Source organism: Lontra canadensis, unplaced genomic scaffold (assembly GCF_010015895.1).
Source record: "Lontra canadensis isolate GAN:19392208 unplaced genomic scaffold, GSC_riverotter_1.0 scaffold30, whole genome shotgun sequence".
Taxonomy (NCBI): Eukaryota; Metazoa; Chordata; class Mammalia; order Carnivora; family Mustelidae; genus Lontra; species Lontra canadensis.
In genome coordinates, this window is record NW_022631024.1 from 11,378,549 (window position 1) to 11,399,862 (window position 21,314).

Consider the following 21,314-nt stretch of genomic DNA (forward strand, 5'->3'; position numbering starts at 1 on the left):
ATTGAGATACAACTCACATGCCATAAAGTGTATAACCTCTTTCAAGTGTGTAACTCGGGCACCTGAATGGCTCAGTTGGTTAAGCATCTGCCTTCAGTTCAGCTCATGATCCCAGAGTCCTGGAATTGAGTCCCGTGTTGGGCCTCCTCCTCATCATGGGGCTCCCTGTCAGCCGGGAGCCTGTTTCTCCTTCTCCTTCTCCTTCTCCTATGACCCTCCCCACTAGTTTGTGCTCTCTCTCTCTCACTTGCTCTAAGTAAATGAATTTAAAAATCTTAAAAAAAAAAAAAAAGTGTGTAACTCAGGGGGTTTTAGTATGTTCACAAAAATTCTACATCAATCACCACTATCTAATTTCAGAACATTTTCATCACCCCAAAAAGAAATCTCATATCCATCCACAGTCACTCCCCATTTCCTCCTACCCTGGCAATCATTAATCTCTTTTGTCTCCATGGATTTGCCTCTATGGGGCATTTCATATAAGTGGAATCATACAGTATATGGACTTTTGTGACTGGCTTCCTTCACTTAACATCATGTTTCCTTTTTTTTTTTTTTTTTAAGATTTTATTTATTTATTTGACAGAGAGATCACAAGTAGGCAGAGGCAGTATGACTGTATGGATATACCACACCACATTTGCCCAAGTATCAGGGGATAAACAATTGGGTTGTTTCCACCTTTTGGCTATTATGACTAACACTGCCTTGAAAATCTGTACAAGTTTTTGCATGAACATATGTTTTCATTCTGTTGAGTATATACATAGAAATGGAATTGCTGGGTCATGTGGTAACTCCTTGCTCTCAACTTTTTACAGAATTACCAAACTGTTTGCTAAAGTGACTACATCATTTTACAGTCCCACCTGCAATGTAATGAGGATTCCCACTTCTTCACATCCTCATCAACACTTGAAACTGTCTTTCTCTTTTATTACAAACCATGGCCGTGGGTATGATGCAGTATCTCATTGTTGTTTTGATCTGCATTCCCCTAATAAATAATGATGTTGAGCAACTTCTCATAAGCTTATTGGTCATTTATGTATCTTCCTTAGAGAAATGTCCATTCAGATCCTTTGGTCATTTATAAATTGAGTTATTTGCTTTTTTATAGTTGAGGGGTTGTTTGGTTTGGTTTGTTTTTTTTATGTCCTGGGTTGAAGTCCCTTATCAGATATATGATTGCAAATCAATTCCCAACATTCTGTGGGCTGTCTTTTCAGTATCCATAGTCTGTCATTGGACCTCCTCAATTAACTTTGTAAGCGTCTCATCTCTTCTTTCTTTTCTTCTAACAACTAATAATCAATTTATTAAAAGGGTTGATTCAAACAAGTGCAACAGCGACTTCAACCTGAACTCCTGGCTCAATACCGAGGGAAGTCATCTGCTTAACCACCTCAGAAGGATGGTGCCAGTCATCGCATTCCTTCTGGATCCTCATCTGAAAATGATCCCACGTCTTAGAATAGTCACCACAAGGAGTTTTCCTGGTCGTGCTTCTCAGTCTTGACAGGCATCTGAACTGATCTTTGCACCCTGAGATTCTTTTCCTTCGTACCTCTGATCAAATCGGCACACAACTGCCTCAAAGGTTTTATGCTGTGGCTGGTGGGAGTCATTCTAATTCAGTGAGTTGCAACCTGTGGTTCCCTGGGTGTCTTTCAGGTGTTTTTTAAAGCCATGGACATGGGGTGCCTGGGTGGCTCAGTTGGCTGGGCATCCAACTCTTGATTTTGGCTGGGGTCATGACCGTGGGGTCGTGGGGTTGAGCACCACATCAGGCTCCACACTCAGTGGGGAGTCTGCTTGGGATTCTCCCCCTCTCTCTGTCTCTCCCCACTGCTCGCACACATTCTCTCTAAAATAAATAAATCCTAAAATATAAACAAATAAGTAATCTAAAAGCCATGGCCATGGCATGGCTTCCTGACCAACTTGTTCCTCAAGAAGAGTGAACAGCTGGAGTCGGGAGCAGAAGCAGGCCTGACGAAGCTCCACTGTAGCCACAACGATGTCTTCTTCAAAAAGCCGTTTCCTCTTACTTTATATCACCGTCTTTTCCTTCTAGTTTCTGGGAGATTTCTTCAACTTCACTTGGTTCCAACCATTTTTTAAAAAGTGTTTTGTTCTGTTTTGTTTTAATTTGAGCTGCCACGGTTACATATATACAAAAGTTCTTTTTCATTTCTAAATTGTTCCTTCTTCAAAGAATCCAGTTCTCATTTTTAAGTCCTTTTCTCTATGAGAAAGCCCCAACACGGGGCTTGACCCCATGACCCCAAGACCACAACCTGACCTAAAACCAAGAGCTGGACACTTAACCAACTGTCTAGGTGCCCCCATTATTTTTTCATTTCATATTTTTACTCTGAGCCCTACCCTACCTCTATTTCCACCAGATTCTTCTATGCAATGTGTTCACTTTGGTCTCTGTTGTTCATGTTGAAGGTTTTTTCCTATGTCTCATGATCCTTAGTAATTGTCTGTTACTATTTAAGAATGAGGCCCTGAAAGATGTGAATGGCATCCGTGGTGTATAGACAGGGTTTTCAATCAGAGAGCTTCCATACAGGAAATAGCTCTTCCGTTAGAGACCCTTAAATGTCAGTATGAGAAAGTATTTTCTTTGAGTCTTCTTCAGTTTCTCTAAAAAAGATCCCTTCAATCTCCTGAATTAGCCACACAAATCTGGTCCCAGTGGTCAGGAGCCACAGTATATTTGGAGATGAAGTGAGAGGTTGTAGGTCCACTGTTCAATAAACAGCTAGTCCCCATTTTCCATCCCATGTGTCACTCCATCCTGAAATCTCTCCTTGGTGGAGAGATTGGGTGGTGAAATCAATACACAGCTAGTCCCCATTTTCCATCCCATGTGTCACTCCATCCTGAAATCTCTCCTTGGTGGAGAGATTGGGTGGTGAAATCTCCCCACCCCTGGTCACATTTGATTTCTGAATAATTGAGGGGTGGAGGGCAGGTAGTTGTCTGGCTGCACAGTATAAGGCAGCGGACCTGGAGATCCAACATTTCAGTCAAGAGACTTTGAACCAATGCCCCATTTTCAGTTCAATGTCTTACTCCCACCTCTGAAGTACCTGGTGCCACTTGAGAAATTTGTGGAGTGAATTAGTGTGCTTCTTATAGGCACCACATCTTCAGGTTCTAAAGATAATACCTAAAGGGTAATAACATTTCTCTGTCCTACTATGTTAGTTACTTTTTCCTCTATCAAGTTTCTATCATCAAAATTTTTATTAAATCTCTCATCAGCTATTCTGTTCTCTATCACTCTCCTTATTTTTAGCCTTAACCTTTTCTGCTTTTTTAATGTCAAAAGAAATGTAAATGCATATGGAAGTGCATCATTTTTAAGCAAAAGTTAATCTAAATTTATAATAACATTAGGAAGAAGATTTTATGAAGTACCTTTTAAAAATAAGAAAATTAAGTCTCAAATGATAAAATAAAATGCAGAAAGTCTAAAAAGTAGCAAGTGACAGAAACAGAATTTTAATCTGTCTATTAAAAGAGTGGAATGTTAGATTTGAGACCAATATAAAATTATGTAAAATATAAAAATAGGCTAAGAAATGTAATATTCAACATACAGATGAAAAGTACATAACCCACGTACATTTTTTCTCATTCGTGGAGTAAATCAAGAAAATTAAGAAAAGAATGAACTTGAGGCGCCTGGGTGGCTCAGTTGTTAAGCCTCTGCCTTCGATTCAGGTCATGATCCCAGGGTCCTGGGATGGAGCCCCACATTGGGCTCCCTGCTCGGCGGGAAGCCTGCTTCTCCCTCTCCCACTCCCCCTGCTTGTGTTCCCTCTCTCGCTGTGTCTCCCTCTGACAAATAAATAAAATAAAATCTTTAAAAGAGAAAGAAAGAAAAGAATGAACTTCATGAACTAAGAACTGAAAGATAAAATACAAAGGAGTAAGCTTAAAAGGAAAATGATTGATCCAAGAAAAGAAAATGAGTAGAAAAGATATATTTTCTATCAGAACTTAAAACAGTGCCAGAAATAGCAAATGCGGAAGCAAAAGGGAAGGAAAGGACAAGGAAGACAAAGGGATGAAAAGGTGAGGGAAGGAAGACAGAGGAAGAAGAGAATGGGACTATCTCCTGCATCATCCCATCCCTGCCCCAGCCCTCAACGCTGGGAGTGGGGTATGAGCTCAGAGAGAACCACAATCAGAAAGCAATGTGGAGACTACATCAGGTCTGACACAGAGACTATCACAACAGTCAAGACCTTCAGCCCAGTGCTGATTAGATGGGACTTCTGGGTTGTCTCCAGAGATCAGGGACAGGTAGAATATTTTATAAAAGACTAAGAAAGGGAAGAAAATACTTATCACTATGAGAGTGGTTTGCAGAATACTGAATTACGGCTTTACACTTTGGAAAATGCTAGTTTAAACCACTGAATTTACTTCAAGAACCTAAAGCCTATTACATACTGACTAAAACCTCCTAAGAACAGTAAGAACTAACATTTACTGAATACTGACTAAGCCAGATTCTAAGAGCTTCGCATGTTATGACAGTAATAATAAGAGCTAACATCTGCAGAGTACTTACCATGGTAAGCACTATTTTAAGCAATTCACAAGTATTCATGTAATCCTCAAAACAAAGTACATGAAGGACACAGTACTTTACAGTCAAAGAAACTGAGACACACGCAAGTGAGGGAACCTGCTGGACAGTCCAGAGTAAGGCGCAAAGCTGGAGCTCTTAACTGTGATTTGATGCTGCCTCTGCTGGACGGGCTATAATGCAGCTGCAGCCTGAGCCCAAAATAATACTTTTCTGGGGTCACCTGGGTGGTTCAGTTGGTTAAACGCCCACCTCTTGATCTCAGCCCAGGTCTTGATCTCTGGGTCATGAGTTCAAGCCACATATTGGGTTCCAAGCCCAGTGTGCAGCCTACTTAATAAAAAATTTAACAAAATAGAGGCACCTGGGTGGCTCAGTGGGTTAAAGCCTCTGCCTTCTGCTCAGGTCATGGTCCCAGGGTCCTGGGGTCGAGCACCGAATCCGGCTTTCTGCTCAGCGGGGAGTGTGCTTCCCCCTCTCTCTCTGCCTGCCTCTCTGCCTACTTGTGATCTCTCTCTGTCAAATAAATAAAATCTTTTTTTTAAAAATTTAACAAAATAAAAATGAATAAAAAACTTACTGTAAGAAGAAATTTTTCTCACATTAAGTGGCACATTTTTTTCTTCAGAAAATTCTTTAATGTTGTTATGAACTGTATGCATTTTTACAGTAATTATTATCAACATTCTATGGCCCAGAAGTGAACCAGACTGATTTTAAGTCCTGCCCTAGAAAACATTTTAACATAGATCACTTACAAAGACTGCCTAAACTGAAATTACACGACCATCTCTATCCTTTGTAGTGTTTCATAACATTAGTTTAAAGATTTTATTTATTTATTTATTTGTCAGAGAGAGAGAGGGAGCGAGCACAGGCAGACAGAATGGCAGGCAGAGGCAGAGGGAGAAGCAGGCTCCCCGCCAAGCAAGGAGCCCGATGTGGGACTCGATCCCAGGACGCTGGGATCATGACCTGAGCCGAAGGCAGCTGCTTAACCAACTGAGCCACCCAGGCATCCCTCATAACATTGGTTTAAAACCTATCTGTGAATGTCAAGGGGCACTCATAATGGAAGAGAGCATGTCAATGTAGAAGCAGCCTAGAAAACTTATAATTTCTTAAATAACCTTCTCTCAATTTAAAGAACCTAAAACTACTCTTATTTGATTTAAAGTGTCGATACTGTTTTTGTTTCCTGAATAATAATGGTTTTCAAAGGGCTTTGACAGTTTTGTTTTGTTTTTTAAATTTTATTCATTCATTTGACAGAGAGATCACAAGTAGGCAGAGAGGCAGACAAAGAGAGAGGGGGAAGTACGCTCCCTCTGAGCAGAGAGCCCAATGCGGGGCTCAATCCCAGGACCCTGAGATCATGACCTGAGCTGAAGGCAGCGGCTTAACCCACTGAGCCACCCAGGCACCCCGCTTTGACAGTTTTTACTTTGCTGGTAGTGAACCAAAAGCTAATACACCAACATTTAGAAGCCATGAGGTGGCGAGAAAAGCAAGGCCATCACCACATATTTGAAATTTCAAGTAACTTAGTAAACCAGGCTCCATTTCCCCAAGTACAACAAGTGTTCTTACCCTCCTTCATGACACTGGGCAAGTTACTCATATTTCAACTGTACCTTCCTTGTTTCTCCTAGCCACAAAATAAAGGAATCCAAACAGATGTTCCTTAAAAGACCCTTAAGCTAGGGGCATCTGGTTGGCCCAGCTGGTTAAGTATCTGCCTTAGACTCAGGTAGTGATCCCAGGGTTCTGGGATCAAGTCTCACATCGGGCTCCCTGCTGAGTAGGGAGCCTACTTCTCCCCTTGCCTCTCTCTCTCTCTCTCAAATAAATAAAATCTTAAAAAAAAAGTCCCTTAAGCTTGAAATTTCTATAAATATATCTGAATGTGTACAGCAGAAATGGGAAATGTATTCTAGAAATAAAAAGAACCACAGATAAATACTTTGGCACAATTATTTACATTTTCTGTATTTCCACTTTGGGCACTGAAAAGGAAATTGTTTATTTACTGTATTTTATTCCTAAGAACTTAAAGGGCCTTTCCCAATACATTTCCAAACCTAATCTCAGAATAAGACACTATGCAGGAAAAAGATAGAAAATAATACTTAATATAATCTTAGAAAAATCTTTGTTTGGTTTTAATTTTTTAAACAGTTTAAATTACCTAATTGTAATTCCCAACTGCCTAGTCAACATAAAAGCGTGATAAAAAATACAAGCATTGGAATATTTATTTCCAACTGCCGAGCTATCCAGTAAAAATTTTTAGCACTGTAAGCTTTATTTCCTGCCTGACATCCTCAGGGATCTAGCCTGACAGCTCCCCTGTACAATTTCTACTACAAGACTTTTCTGGCCTTTCTTGGCACATGTAAACTGCTGCTAGGTAATATTTCTTTTGGCAATGGACTACGTACTTTATAGAAACAGACCTTCAACTGAACCCTCTCCACTCAAACTCACATTCTTCCCCAACATGTGAATCTTAGACTAAGTCTACTATAACAAGATGGACACAATTTATGGTATTGAAATGTTACATATTCACTGAATCTTCCCTGATAATAGAATCTTAGTTACAATCTCTCTTGAACAGATATTTAAAAATGGTTTTGGTAAGTCATATTCTGAACTAGAGTTGTTCTTTTTTTTTTCTTTTAATTGCCCTAGAATTACAGACAGATAACTTACCCTACTAGGTTTTAGGAAATAAAAATAAAATCAAAATCTAGAAAAATAAATGCAACAGTATGAATGTTACTTCTAAAGTGTAAGAATTATACTACTCCCACCTTTTTCTTCAATATGTATTCTAACCAACAACAATCCACTACCAAAGAGGTAAAATGTACCTTTTAGAGACTGAAAGAGTCCAAATGAAGTAGTGAAATGACTACTTAAATCAAGGTCTCTCCTTTTAAAATCGCAATACAAAACCCCAAGTGTGCTTCAATTTAATTTAAATATCTATTTAGCCCTAATCCTCCAGTGACACTAACTTTTATCAGAGACAGAACTTGCCTGATAGTTTATAATCTACAGTAGAAGATAAAAGAGTATGCAAATTTAAAAGTATAGATTATGCTGGTATGCCAAAGTCTGGAAAAGCACAGGCTTGGAAGATTTATTCATTATTAGATCTATGACCTTGAACAGATCATTTTTCTTCTTAGAAAATCAGCTGACAAAAACCCAAATGCAAACAAATAAAAAATCTGAATGGTCCTGTGTCTATTAAAGAAATAGTCTATTAAAGAAATAAACTGTTAAAAAACAGTTTCCCTAATGAAATCACCACATGGCTTCACCAGAGGATTTTTCTAACCATTTATGGAAGAAAAAGCATCAATATTAACAAACATTTTCTAGAGAAAAGGAAGGAATGTTTCCCAACCCACCTTATGAACCAGGAGAGCCTTGATGTCAAAATCTGAAGAAGGGCAGTAGATGAATGCAAATTCAGATGCAAAAATTCTAAAAAATATATTAGTTCCTCTAAAGTGTATATAATAATATATAAAAAAGATAATGCATCATGACTAAATAGTTTATTCCAGAAATGAGAGCTTGGTTTAACATTAGGGAAAAAAATCAATGTAATTCAACACACAGTACCAGAAAAAAAAGAGAAGAAAAAAAAAATCATATGATCATCTCAACAGACAGAGAAATAACATGTGATGAGATTAAACACCCATTCAGGATTTTAAAAAAGATCTCAAAGACTTCGGCTTCTGGTCAAGATACAGTAACCAGGACCAGACTGACCCCCTTACATTAAACAACCAAAAGAACGCAGACAAAATAGTTTAGACAACAGACTAGTTTTTCAAGTCACTGTACATCAGGCAACAAAAAAAACGGTCATCTCTGAGGACAAAAAAGTGAATCCTACAATTGCCCCAGCTTACCGCTTAGCATTTCCTGGGTGTGGCACAGGGAAGAGGAGCCCAGGCAGAGCCCAAGGAATGTCCTAAACTGAGAAGATGGAGCTGGAGTCCAGGAGGATGAAGGCTGCTAGAGTTCTCAGTAGAATATTCTAGAGGAAAAAGCTAAACAGAGAGAAAATACTAGAGATCTGTGGGGAGTCCCTCTAAAGTGTTCCACCGAGTAGCACTGGCCCATGCATCCAAGAAAACTGCCAAACACAGAGGAAAAAAATCATCCAAGAGTAATTGAGGGAACAGTGCCTAGAGTTTACAAAGCCAACAATCGCACCTATTCCCATCAGCCAGTCTTAGAAAACCTTGTAATTTCCTGGTAGCGTATTCCACAAAGTCTTGCCACAAGTAAAGAATGATAAGCCCTAGAACTGAAAGCGCTAACTGTTGCTTTGGCCCCACCCAACAAAACTTAAAACCAATACCCCAAAAGGATCAAAATATTTCTATATAATTTAACTGCATACCAGGAAAAATCTCCAGAAATATTTAAGAAGGAAAAAGAAAAAGAATCAAACAAAACTCCAGTCCCTCCACAATGTCTGGCATCCAAACAAATATTACTAGGTATTCAGAGGAACAGGAAAATATGACCAGTGATAATGAGAAAAATCAACCAATCAAAACCAACCCAGCTATCATAACTATAAGTGTAAGCAACCTTTTTCTATAAAGGGCTAAAAAGTAAATATTTTAGGCTTTGTAGGCCATACAGTCTCTGTCACAACTACAACTCAGCGACTGAATAAAATTCTTGAACAGGCTTGTCACATGAAAAACAGGACATACAAAAACCCAATAAACATGTATAAAGGTACACAACTTCATTAGTCATCAGAAGAATGCTAATTAATACCACATTGTTCCCTAATAGGAACAAGCATACTCAGAACCTAGATTTTGACTTTTTTTTTTCCTTTGAGTAGGCTCCATGCCCAACATGGGGCTTGAACTCATGACCCTGAGATCATAAGCCGCATGTTCTACTAACTGAGCCAGCCACGTGACCCCAGATTTTGGTTTTTAATACCATACTCCAATAGATGGAAACAGGGTTCCTTGGAGAAATGTCTGAGGCAAGAAATATACAGATGACCCTGGAACATCTTGTGCCAAAGAGTAAGGAAGCATCAAAATAAAATAAAAAATTTTTTTAACCCACAATGATAGGAGTACGTCAAAGGGACACAGCAGCAAACTGAAGAGTACCCACTGGCCAAACTAGAACAATTGCAGGAAAAAAAAAAAAAAAAAGGTAATGCTGAAATATAACACAAAGTATTAAAAAAGAAAAAATCCAGGGCACCTGGGTGGCTCAGTCAGTTGGGCATCTGCCTTCAGCTCAGGTCATGATCTCCCAGTCCTAGAATCCAGTCCCGCCCACATCACGCTCCCTGCCTCTCCCTCTGTTCTGCCCTCCCCCTCCACTCATGCTTGTACACGTACTCTCTCTCTCTAATGAATAAAATCTTTATTTTCTTTAGAGATTTTATTTATTTATTTGACAGAGAGAGAGAGAACAAGCAGCAGAGGGAGAGGGAAAAGCAGGCTCCTCGCCAAGCAAGGAGCCCAATGCAGGGTTCCATCCCAAAACCTCGGGATCATGACCTGAGCCAAAGGCAGAGGCCCAACCGACTTAGCCACCCAGGTGTCCCATGAACGGAATCCTTAAAAAAAAAAGATGAAGAGGGGCGCCCGGGTGGCTCAGTGGGTTAAAACCTCTGCTTTCAGCTCAGGTCATGATCTCAGGGTCCTGGGACTGAGCCCTGCATCGGGCTCTCTGCTCAGCAGGGAGCCTGCTCCCTCCCCCCTCTCTCTCTCCACCTGCCTCTCTGCCTACTTGTGATCTGTCAAATAAATAAATAAAATCTTTTAAAAAAATTATAAAAAAAGAAAAAATCCATGAAGCTAATTATATAAATGCCTGAATATAAATAAATAGACAAATAAATAAATGGAGAACAGATAAGTTTCCTATAAATTTAAAATAATTTACGTACTTTGCCTTCAAAGAAGTGACACCCATTCTTGAAGTATGGACTGCACAATATGATTTCCTATCAAAGACTACAGTATGAAAGGGGGATAAAGAAACAACTTTGCAGTGAAGAGGTATGATGAGTACTCCTTCAGCGAAGTGATCAAGGTTAACATTAAAAGTCACACAGGTAGTGTGTACCCCTGACAGGATGGAACAGCATTTTACCTCCATGATTTTCCCCTACTGAAAGATATCCCCAAAACTACTTGACCATTATGCCTTAAAACTGTTGAAGTCATCAAAAATAACAAAGTTCTGATAAACTGTCACTGTCAAGAGGTCTCTGAGGAAATATGATAACTAAATATAAAGTAATATATATGTTCCTATGTAGAACAGAAATAGGACATTCAGTAAAAAATTTAAAAAGTAGAATAAAGCATGGACTTCAGTTAATAATCTTTTTTAAAAAGAATATGTAAATGTAATTTTTTCTTTGATCTCTCTTAGGTGTCATATGATCATTATAAAAGAAATGTTGGGGCACCTGGCTGCCTCAGTAGGTAGAACATGTGACCACTGATCTCAGGGTCCTGAGTTTGAGCCCCATCTTGGGGTAGAGTTTTCTTAAAAAAAAATAATAATAGGACTCAGTTGGTTAAGCTTCTACTCTAGGCTCAGATAATGATCTCAGGGTCCCAGGATGGAGCCCCACATCCAGATTCCTGCTCAGCAGGGAGTCTGCTTGTCCCTCTCCCTCTGCCCCTACATCCTGCTCATTCTCTCTCTCTCTCTCTCTCTCTCTCTCTCTTAAATAAATAAATAAATAAATAAAATCTTTAAAAAAAAGCTTAACGAACTGAGCCACCCAGGTACCTCTCCACTTGGTAACATTTCAAATTACTTGTCCATCAACTAGTCTTGAGCACAAGGTTGTTTGTTACCCAGGAAAATTAAGTAACATCACTTACATCATTTCTACCTTTAAATCTTTTATCTAAGAGACTTATAACAGCGTAAGCTGTCTGGAAACATTCTTTTCATTCTTAATGCTCTTTATTTTCTTGGATATTTAAAGGTAAAATTGCACTAGGTTATCCCAAACAACTAATTTTAATCCTAATCACCTTAGTCATTGGAGAGGAATATCTGATAAACTACACTATGTCAATTATAGAAAATGAGAAAATTAAAAATAATAGTTTTAATAGCTTGAGGAAATTTGAAGCACCTGAAACTAGAAGACATACACTTCAATAATTGTTTTCCTTTTACTTATAGGACTTTAATAAAACCCTCATAGGACATTATCTCCACTAAAGTTAAAAAAAAAAAAATGCCAATGTCATTATTTCACTCTGTAACTGCAAAAATATCACAGAGACAGAAAAACTGAGTTTTGTCTTGCTTGAGCTACTTCCTAGCTGTGTTACTCTAGGTAAATCACTTTACTCTCCTGAGCCCCAGCTTCTCTATTTGTAAATGGGAACAATTACCATTTGTCTTTTTTTTTTTTTTTTGCTGTTTATTTATTTATGTATGTATTTTTGCAGGGGTAAGGAAGAGTGTGAGCTTGTTATTCATTCAAGTCCATATACATACAATCTATAGATGAGCCACTTACAATCAGAGCCCTTCTGCACTTCCAGTTTTGGGCTATCAGCCCTTCACTTATTTAATTGGTCAATTACAAAATACATGATTTCAGATGGTGTATAGAAGAGACCCCATCTTTCATATTATGTGTGTGTTGTCATTATATTCTTTTTAAGTTTTCCTCAGATTTTTATTTTATTTCTTTTCAGTGTTCCAGAATTCATTGTTTATGCACCACACCCAGTGCTCCATGCAATACGTGCCCTCCTTAATACCCACCACCAGGCTCACCCAACTCCCCTCTCCCCTCCCGTCCCAAACCCTCAGTTTGTTTTTCAGAGTCCACAGTCTCTCATGGTTCGTCTCTCTCTCCAATTTCTCCCAACACCCTTCTCCTCTCCATCTCCCAATGTCCTCCGTGTTATTCCTTATGCTCCACAAGTAAGTGAAACCATATGATAATTGACTCTCCTCTGCTTGACTTATTTCACTCAGCATAATCTCTTCCAGTCCTATCCATGTTGATACAAAAGTTGGGTATTCATCCTTTGTCTTCTAACAAAGTAACAAACATTAACCTGACCTGCTAATAAGGACCAACGAGCACCCTGGGAATTAAGTTATCTTCCCTCGGTCCCCTCCTCCCATTTAGTTCATTGACTCTACTCTGTGACCAGCCTGAACACTAAACAATTAAGAACTGATGGGAACAAACAGTTGAACCGAATACTTAGGATCTATACATTTTGTTGCATGTAAAGTATTCATTAATAAATGTAAAGGGCTTGTTAAAAAATGAACTGGTGACAACAGGTAATATGTATGAGAAATCGCTGCTAATACATCAGTAATTGCCAACCATCATCAAGAAGTCCAAAAACCGGCACCAGCCCAACCTGATTCTGAAATTTCTTCATCACCTTCTCCTTAATCTTTTTTCCCAAAGGAGTCCCTCTGGTCTTCACCTCTTAACTGCAATTTTAAGCCTTATAGAAATCTCAAACGCGCTTATTCATTCTTTAGTCGCTTTAGACTTCCCAACATCCCTCTGTCCCTAACTTCTTCTTAGGAATATTTGCTCCATCATTTCAGACTTCAACCTTCCTGCTGGTTATCCTTCCCCTCCCTTATCTAAAAGTAAAAATGCCAATAATAGTAATAGTGACTAGCAGTAGTAATGAAGAGCCAACATTGTGTGACAGGCACTATGTAAACACTTCATATGTATATAGCACGGAAGACTCACAACAACCATCTAAAGCAGATACCATTGTAGAGAAGAAACGGTTACAGAGAGGATGTTGCTATCCAAGGTCACGGACCTCACCTGAATGATTCCAAAGTCACTGCCCATTATTAACATAATAATTAATTAACATAATTAATTATTAACTGCCTCTCTGCCTACTTGTGATCTCTGTCAAATAAATAAAATCTTTAAAAAATAAGTAAATAAAAAAAAAAAAAAAGCAACAGGTAAAGAGCCTGAGAACAGGGGGCCTGGGTGGCTCAGTCGGTTAAGTGCCTGCCTTCGGCTCAGGTCATGATCTCAGAGTCCTGGGATGGAGCCCTGAGTCAGGCTGCCTGCTCAGTGGAAAGCCTGCTTCTCCCTTCCTCTCTGCCTGCCACTCGCCCTGCTTGTACTCTCCCTCTTTGGGTCAAATAAATAAAATCTTTTTTTTAAAAAGAGGGAGAGACTAAAAACAATAACCTGGAGCTTCTCCTCCTCTGTGATAAAATGAATTCAATGGCCTATAAGTAATTATCTTCAGGGCCTAACGATAGAGAAAAAGAGAAGAAAAGATGGTTACGTACTTCCCAGAATAAGACAGTGACAAAATGAAGGAAAGTGAGTAATTTCTCTCTGAAAATTAAAGATGTTTGAGTTGGAAGAAACTTTGGACATCACTTAGTTTATTCCCTTTATTCCAGCAACTACTAGAAAATTGAGTTCTACTCATTTATTCTTCAGTGAAGTTTAGGGAAACCTCTTATTTTTAATAAAATTCTAAATTCTAAAATGCATATGATTTTATTCATTCATTTCATTCTCTATTGTTACTGGCAGTAAAAACCCTTGAAATTGAAAAAGCATCGATTACTTTCAGAGCTAACAAGGTAAGGGAAAGCTGAGGCACCTGCATTCTCTTTCAGATAAGGCTTTATGGGCAGAGAGAACAACAGATTACCAAATGACTCTTAGAAAAAAGATGAATCAAACCCCTGGGGTATGTAGGAAAAAAAAAAAAAAGGAGTGACTAGAAGCCAGCCAAAGCCCTGGGGATTTCACCAGCATGCTCTGCGATGCTCTTCACACACATCCTAATATACACTCCATCCTTAAAGCCACAGTTCCTTTCCCACATATCAGAGCTAGAAATAGCTCCAAAGATATCTAGTCCAGTGGTTTCCAACGTTTTCAGAACCTCTTTTTAAAACTAAAAGAATTCTGTGGCCATCTATATGACTATTGTAGTTTTGTTATCTTTTTTTTTTTTTTAAGATTTTACTTATGTATTTGAGAAACAAAAAGAACATGTGAGAGAGAAAGAGAGCATGGTGGGGGGGTGGTAGAGGGAGACAGAGAAGCAGACTCTCCCGCTGAGCAGGGAGCCCGACACAGGGCTCGATCCTAGCACCCTGGGATCATGACCTGAGCTGAAGGCAGATGCTTAACCAGTTGAGCCACCCAGGGGCCCCGGTTAACTGGTTATTAAGAAAAATCAATAATGAGAGAAATATCTTGAACTCACGAACTCTTCTTACTAAATGTCATATGTCACAAGGGCATATAAGATATGTAATAGCAGGTACATGAGACATTTGATTTGGATAAAATTCTTAGGAAACACTGAAATACATGTCAGCTATTTTTTTTAAAGATTTTATTTATTTGACAGAGGGAAAGATAGCCAGAGAAGGAACACAAGCAGAGGAAGTGGAAAAAGGAGAAGCAGGCTTCCCACAGAGCAGGTACCCTGACTCGGGGCTTGATCCCAGGACCCTAGGATCATGACCTGAGGCAGACGCCTAAAGACTGAGCCACCCAGGCATGCCTACATGTCAGCTATTGATGAACATGTAAGTAAACCATATTTGAAAAGATGGAGACTGAGGAATTTTAAAGGACTTCCTTTTCTGGTATGTTAACAGTAGGATTTCTCCTACTCTGCTTACTGCTGTATTCAAAAACAAATCTTTCCGTAATTCTCTTATAAATTACTAAAAGTATTCCCCTTCTTTTACTTTCATTTGTTTTAAGATTTTACTTATTTATTTGTCAGAGAGAGAGTGAGAACAAGCAGGTGGAGCAGCAGGGAGAGGGAGAAGCAAGCTCCCTCCTGGGCAATGAGCCTGATGCAGGACCATCCCAAGACCCTGAGATAACGACCTGAGCTGAAGGCAGATGCCCAACTGACTAAGCCACCCAGCTGTCCCACATTCCCCTTCTTCTAAACTTGCATCTCAATAACTTAAAACTGGTTTCAGACAATATAGATACATATTCCTACTTTATAAAACAAGTAAGAAATCTCTTACTGATGACAATTTCATTACCACCAGCTAGGAGTCACCACAATAGATAAACAACTTGCTTGTCTACTGATAGAAAGACAGGCTAATGGTAATTGTTCTAAATCTAAAGTCTTTTTTTGGGTGGGGGGGGCAACTGTCCTCTAAAAATAGGTAGATAATGCTATAGTTTGGAATTATCACAGTAATTTAAAAATTCTGGGGCGCCTGGCTAGCACATTCAGAAGACCACATAATTCTTGATCTGAGGATCGTTAAGTTCAAGCCCCATGTAGAGTGTAGATTCTACTTGAAAATAAATAAATAAACAAATAAATAAAACTTTAAAAGTTCTGACTGCCCCTTTGCAGGTTTTTGGAAATCCATATGTGAGCACCTTCACGATGGGCTCCTCTATCCAGGAAGAATTCCCAGGATCCTGCCAAACAGGCACATATGCTTCTGAGGCCCATGGGCGTATAAGGAGAGAGCTTGGGAGAAAGAAACCCACTGCAAAACAAGAATATAATGAATGATGCCTAGCTTTAGTGTGACATGTTTCCAAAACAGCTGCCACGTTTATGAAAACACAAGCATTTCTTCCTTTTGTTTAGCTCATGGTGAAGATGGCCATTTCATGGTAGACTGCATCCATGAAGAGAACCCACAGCTAATTATGCAGAAGCTATGACAAATTTAGGAGCACTCGGACAAACCGGCAATGAAACAAAGTAAGGCTACAAAAAAGATGAGGCTTATGTATTAGTCAGTTCTTCTGAGAAACAGAACCAAGAGGATGTGTGTGTGTGTGTGTGTGTGTGTCTAGATAGACAGATAATAAAGAATTGGATTACACAATTATGGAGGCCAAAAAGTCCCAAGATCTGCAGTCAACAAACTGGACACCCAGGAGAGCCCAGGGTATGATTCTACTTGGGAGTACGAAAGCCTGCTGAGAGCTTATGGTTTAAGTCCCAGGCTAAGAGCCAGCAGGATGGAGACCCAAGAAGAGCAAGGCTTCAGCTCAAATCCAAAGCAAGAGAAGACTGATGTCCCAATTCAAGCAGTCTAGCAGGGGTAGTTAGTTCACTCTTATTCAGACTTTTTCCTCTTTTCAGGTCTTCGACTGATTAGATGAGGCCCACCCAATTGGGAAGGTTAATCTACTTTACTCAGTCTACCAGTTCAAATGTTACTCTTATCCACAAACATCCTGACACACACACAGAATAATGTTTGACCAAATGTCTAGGCACCAGTCGAGTTGATACATAAAATTATCCATCACCCACTCTTCCCAGACAGCCAAGAAAGGGGCTGAAAAAGAGTTCAAAACCTAGTGACAGATACCAGGCAGAGGAAAACTGAATTTCACTGGGCAACAACCTTTTGGCTCTTGCCTTCATAAGAGTGAACATGAGCGTGGACTAACTCTCAATCTGTGGGACAAAAGACCAGGGACAGAGCAAAGACTCTGAAGAGGAAAGCAAATGGTTGAAGATTCGGCTATTACCACAGGCACACATCACTGCCTGAAAGTCAGTTGTCCTGCAGTGCTGTTAATCAAAAGATAGCTGCTTCCAAAACACACACACACACACTTACTTCCCAGTGCCCCTCAGAGACCTACCCAGAAGGAGAGAAAGCTTAGCCAGAGACTCATCCCTTGGGTACAACAGAGCCAGTGTTGAAAGAAAGGAGATAGTCCCCCCCACCTCCGAAATCACAGGCTTATATAACTCAGCCCTTGTGAAGCCAGGATAGTAAGTCAAGCCGTTGGCCAGGGCTGGAGTCATCTCAAGGCTCAACTAATGCAGGATCCCCTTCCAAACTCACGCATGTGGTTGCTGGCAGACTTTCTTCCTTGCCATGTGGCCCTCACCATTGGCTGCCTGTCTTCACAACACGGCAAGTGGCTCTCGTCTGTCCAGGGCTGCCTCACATCATGGCAGCTAGTCTTCCTTACAGCAAGTGATTTGAGAGAGAGATGGAAAGAGTACGCCCGAGACAGGCTGAAGTCTCCTGAGGACCTCATCTGGGATGTGAGGTCTCATCACTTCCACCGTTTTCCAGCCACTAGAAGGGAGTCAGAAGTCCAGCCCACACTCGAGGGGAGGAGAATAAAGCTCCATCTTTTAAAGAAAGGAGAACCAAAGAATTTGTGGACAGATCTTTAAAACCACTACAGGGACTAAAAGAATCACTGAAGAAAAAAAAGTAGCTGGATAGTTATTAAGACATCAATGATGTTTTATTCTCACTGTATTCCCCAGTCTCCAAGACAGTCCTAGCCTCAAGGGAGGTTTGTGTTTGTTTTCTGAAAATGTGAGCTCCTTGAGGAGATGACGCTGAGGGAAGGGTGAAAGAACAGTACCTTTGAGGGCAGAAAGGTAGAAACGAGAAGAAAAAAGGAGTGAAATGGGGCACCTGCATGGCTCAGATGGTTAAGCGTCTGCCTTGGGCTCAGGTCATGATCCCCAGGTCCTGGGATTGAGCCCAGAGATAGGCTCCCAGCTCGGCAGGGAGTCTGCTTCTCTCTCTCTCTCTCTGCCTCACCCCCTGCTTGTGTTCTGTCTCTCTCTCTCTCTAATGAATACATTAAAAAATACTTTTTAAAAAAGGAGTGAATTATCTAGTAAGAGGAAGGACTTCTTCAGGACCCACAGTAAGACAGGGCCTGCAACCCCACTTCTAGCAGTGCTCCAGATAAATGACAGGTCCTTGGAGAGAAATGGATGTGTGTTGTACCTAAGAAAGCTGAAACTTCTACCCTGGAATCCCCACAGCTAGCAAAAATTCGTGTGCTTAACGTTGGCCATAACTGTTAGAGCCACCAAACCTCAAGGAACCACACTCACTCAGACAACATTCCTACCAGTCACAGCCATTATGGACTGAAAATTACCTTGCACCCTTTGCCTGGCTCTGAGATTCTTCTACAACCCGGAAGAGGGGTGGATGCCCATTCTTAATCACTGAGACCGAATTTTTCATCAGTTTGGTGGATTGGGGGTGGGAGGGACATGGATCCCAAGGCTGGATTTAATTTTGTATGAAGGAATTAAAATATTGTAACATTTCTTTTTTTTTTTTAAGATTTTATTTATTTATGTGACAGAGATCATAAGTAGGCAGAGAGGCAGGCAGAGAGAGGAAGGGAAGCAGGCTCTGAGAGCCCGATGCGGGGCTCGATCCCAGGAACCTGGGGCCACGACCTGAGCCGGAGGCAGAGGCTTTAACCCACTGAGCCACCCAGGCGCCCAATATTGTAACATTTCTTGGGTACCTGATTTCGTGAAATAAAATTCATACCTACTGGGGCACCTCGGTGGCTCAGTTGGTTGAGTATCCAACTCTTAGTTTGGGCTCACGTGATGATCCCAAGGTTGTGGGATCAAGCCCCACCAGGCTCTGAGCTCAGTGCAAAGTCTGCTTGTCTCTCTTCCCTCCCCTCTGCTCCTCTCCCTGCTTGTGTGCCACCCTCCTTGAATAAATAAATAAAATCTTTAAAAAATTCATAGCCCTACTATATAGTCAATTAATTAACCAATTTATGGATCTCTTTTACAACTCATTAATCCTGGTAGCTTCTTCTTTTTTTTTTTTTTTAGATTTTATTTATTTATTTGCCAGAGAGAGAGAAATTGGGCACAAGAACAGGAAGGACAGGCAGAGGGAGAGGCAGGCTCCCCACTGAGCAAGGAGCCTGATGAGGAACTGGATCCCAGGTCTCTGAGATCATGACCTGAGCCAAAGGCGAATGCTGAACCAACCGAGGCACCCAAGCGTCCCTGCTCTTGGTAGTTTCAAAGAAAGTTCTAAATAGATTGCTCCATCAAAACATTAAGGTTTTGGGGGCACCTGAGTGGCTCAGTCGGTTAAGCAGCTGCCTCTGGTTTAGGTCGTGATCTCAGGGTCCTGGGATTGAGCCCCGCATTGGGCTCCCAGCTCAGGGGAGAGCCTGCTTCCTCCCTCCCTCTGCCTGACACTCTGCCTACTTATGTTCTCTCTCTCTCTGTCAAATAAATAAATAAAATAAAAATTGTATTACCCACAATTTTTTCCAGGCTATGCTCTCCTAGAGAACCATTTAGAACATTCAGCAGTTGGTGTTTAGCTGGGGGTGGTGCTTCCGCCGGGGATTCCCATCCCTGCACCCCCAACTCAGAAAAATCCTGGCCTTGTGGGAAAGCCATCCAGTTAGGTTAGGAATCCACAATTTCCATAAAAGAGAAAACATCAATTCCACCCTCTGGTCACTTGATCTCTCAATGGGTTCAGCCATACTCAGCATTACAGATTACCCATATTTCAGGATCTTAACCTAGAATATAACTCCCAACTGTGTGCTACTCCACTTTTATCACAAACCTAAATTTAAAAATTATATTTATGAAGGATTATTGAAACACATAATATATAATCCATTCCTCTAGATTTGCTGCTTTCAAACTACTTTTAGGGTGTGTAGTCCCTTCTTTCAAATAGTCTCTCAGGATATGAAAACATAGAAGAATGATGCCAGAAGAAACAGGTCTGTTTGGAGAATGGTCAATTCTAGGTCAGAGGAGGAAACTACAAGATGGGCCTAGAATACCTTGTCTAAGCAGAAAACAAGGAAGCTAGCAAAGTTCCCCGGAGTTGTATCAAAAAGACCCAGGAGCCAATTTAAAGAGGCTTCCATTGGGCAAAGCTAGGTCAATGTGAACATCAATAAGAAAAATAACCATAATGGACCGAAATGCATCAAATACGTTTAAATCCATGACTTGATAATACTTTTCATAAAACAAAAAAGAAAGCAAGCAAGCCAGCTGCCTTGGAGTACGCTAGAAAACCAACTCATACCAAAATATGGTAAGGAAAAAAAAAGAGGGGGACAAAGGAGCATTTATTCTGCTTTTCCTTTTACACACCACACTTAAGGAAAATCAAGTAAGTCAATGAACGGAAGGAGAACAGATCAGTTGCCAGGGAGCAGGGATGCAAGGAGGAGGTGACTGCAACAGAATTGCACAAGAGAGTTTTTTGAGGTAACTGCAATGTTTTGTACCCTGAATACAGTGGTGGTCACATGAATCTACACGTGTTCAAAGTTCATGGAACTGCACACATAAAAAAACAATTTCACTCTATGTTAATTGCAAAAATTAAAAAAAAGTAAATGTTCGAGTCAACAGGGAAACTTCTCTTTATATAAGTATTCTAGCTAATAACAAAGAAATAAGAGAACCAGAACGTCACCATCTATAACCACAAATAAAATTATAAACATGGACACTGATTACTATGGGTTCCTAACATCAAAAAATGAGAAGACTTAATGGAAGTACACACCAATCTTATGAAGTATTCCCTCCAAAAAAATAAAAAAAATAAATAGGTCTTCAATCATCAAATATCTAGAACTAGCTGTAACTACTATTTTATAAGACACATAAGGAATAGAGAAATATGCTAAATGATACCACGGGGATGGAGAGAATCAGCAAAATCCAGACTGTGGAAAGACTGTTCATTGGCTGTCAAGTTGTCAGTGGGGACAGAAGGGAATTTGGGGAAATGATGGAACTGTTAGAGACCATGACTGTAGTGCTAAGTAAACAACTCTATGTATTTGTCAAAATCCATACGCTAAAAT

The 21,314-nt window shown here is 40.1% G+C and overlaps 1 protein-coding gene and 1 pseudogene across 8 annotated transcripts in view; both read right to left on the reverse strand.

The window, feature by feature from the left end:
- The window catches only part of SCAI (suppressor of cancer cell invasion), a 129,895-nt gene that overhangs the window by 96,414 nt on the left and 12,167 nt on the right, over window positions 1-21,314 (reverse strand). Inside the window, exon 1 of one of the 8 annotated variants that reach the window (XM_032865843.1) lies at window positions 13,407-13,479. The exons of the other annotated variants lie outside the window; for them this stretch is intronic. The gene's annotated coding sequence lies outside the window, so the exon portion shown is untranslated. Of the gene's footprint in view, window positions 1-13,406; window positions 13,480-21,314 lie in introns of those variants that run through there. 8 annotated transcript variants of the gene reach the window in all.
- On the reverse strand, window positions 1,337-1,694 carry LOC116872814 (annotated as a pseudogene).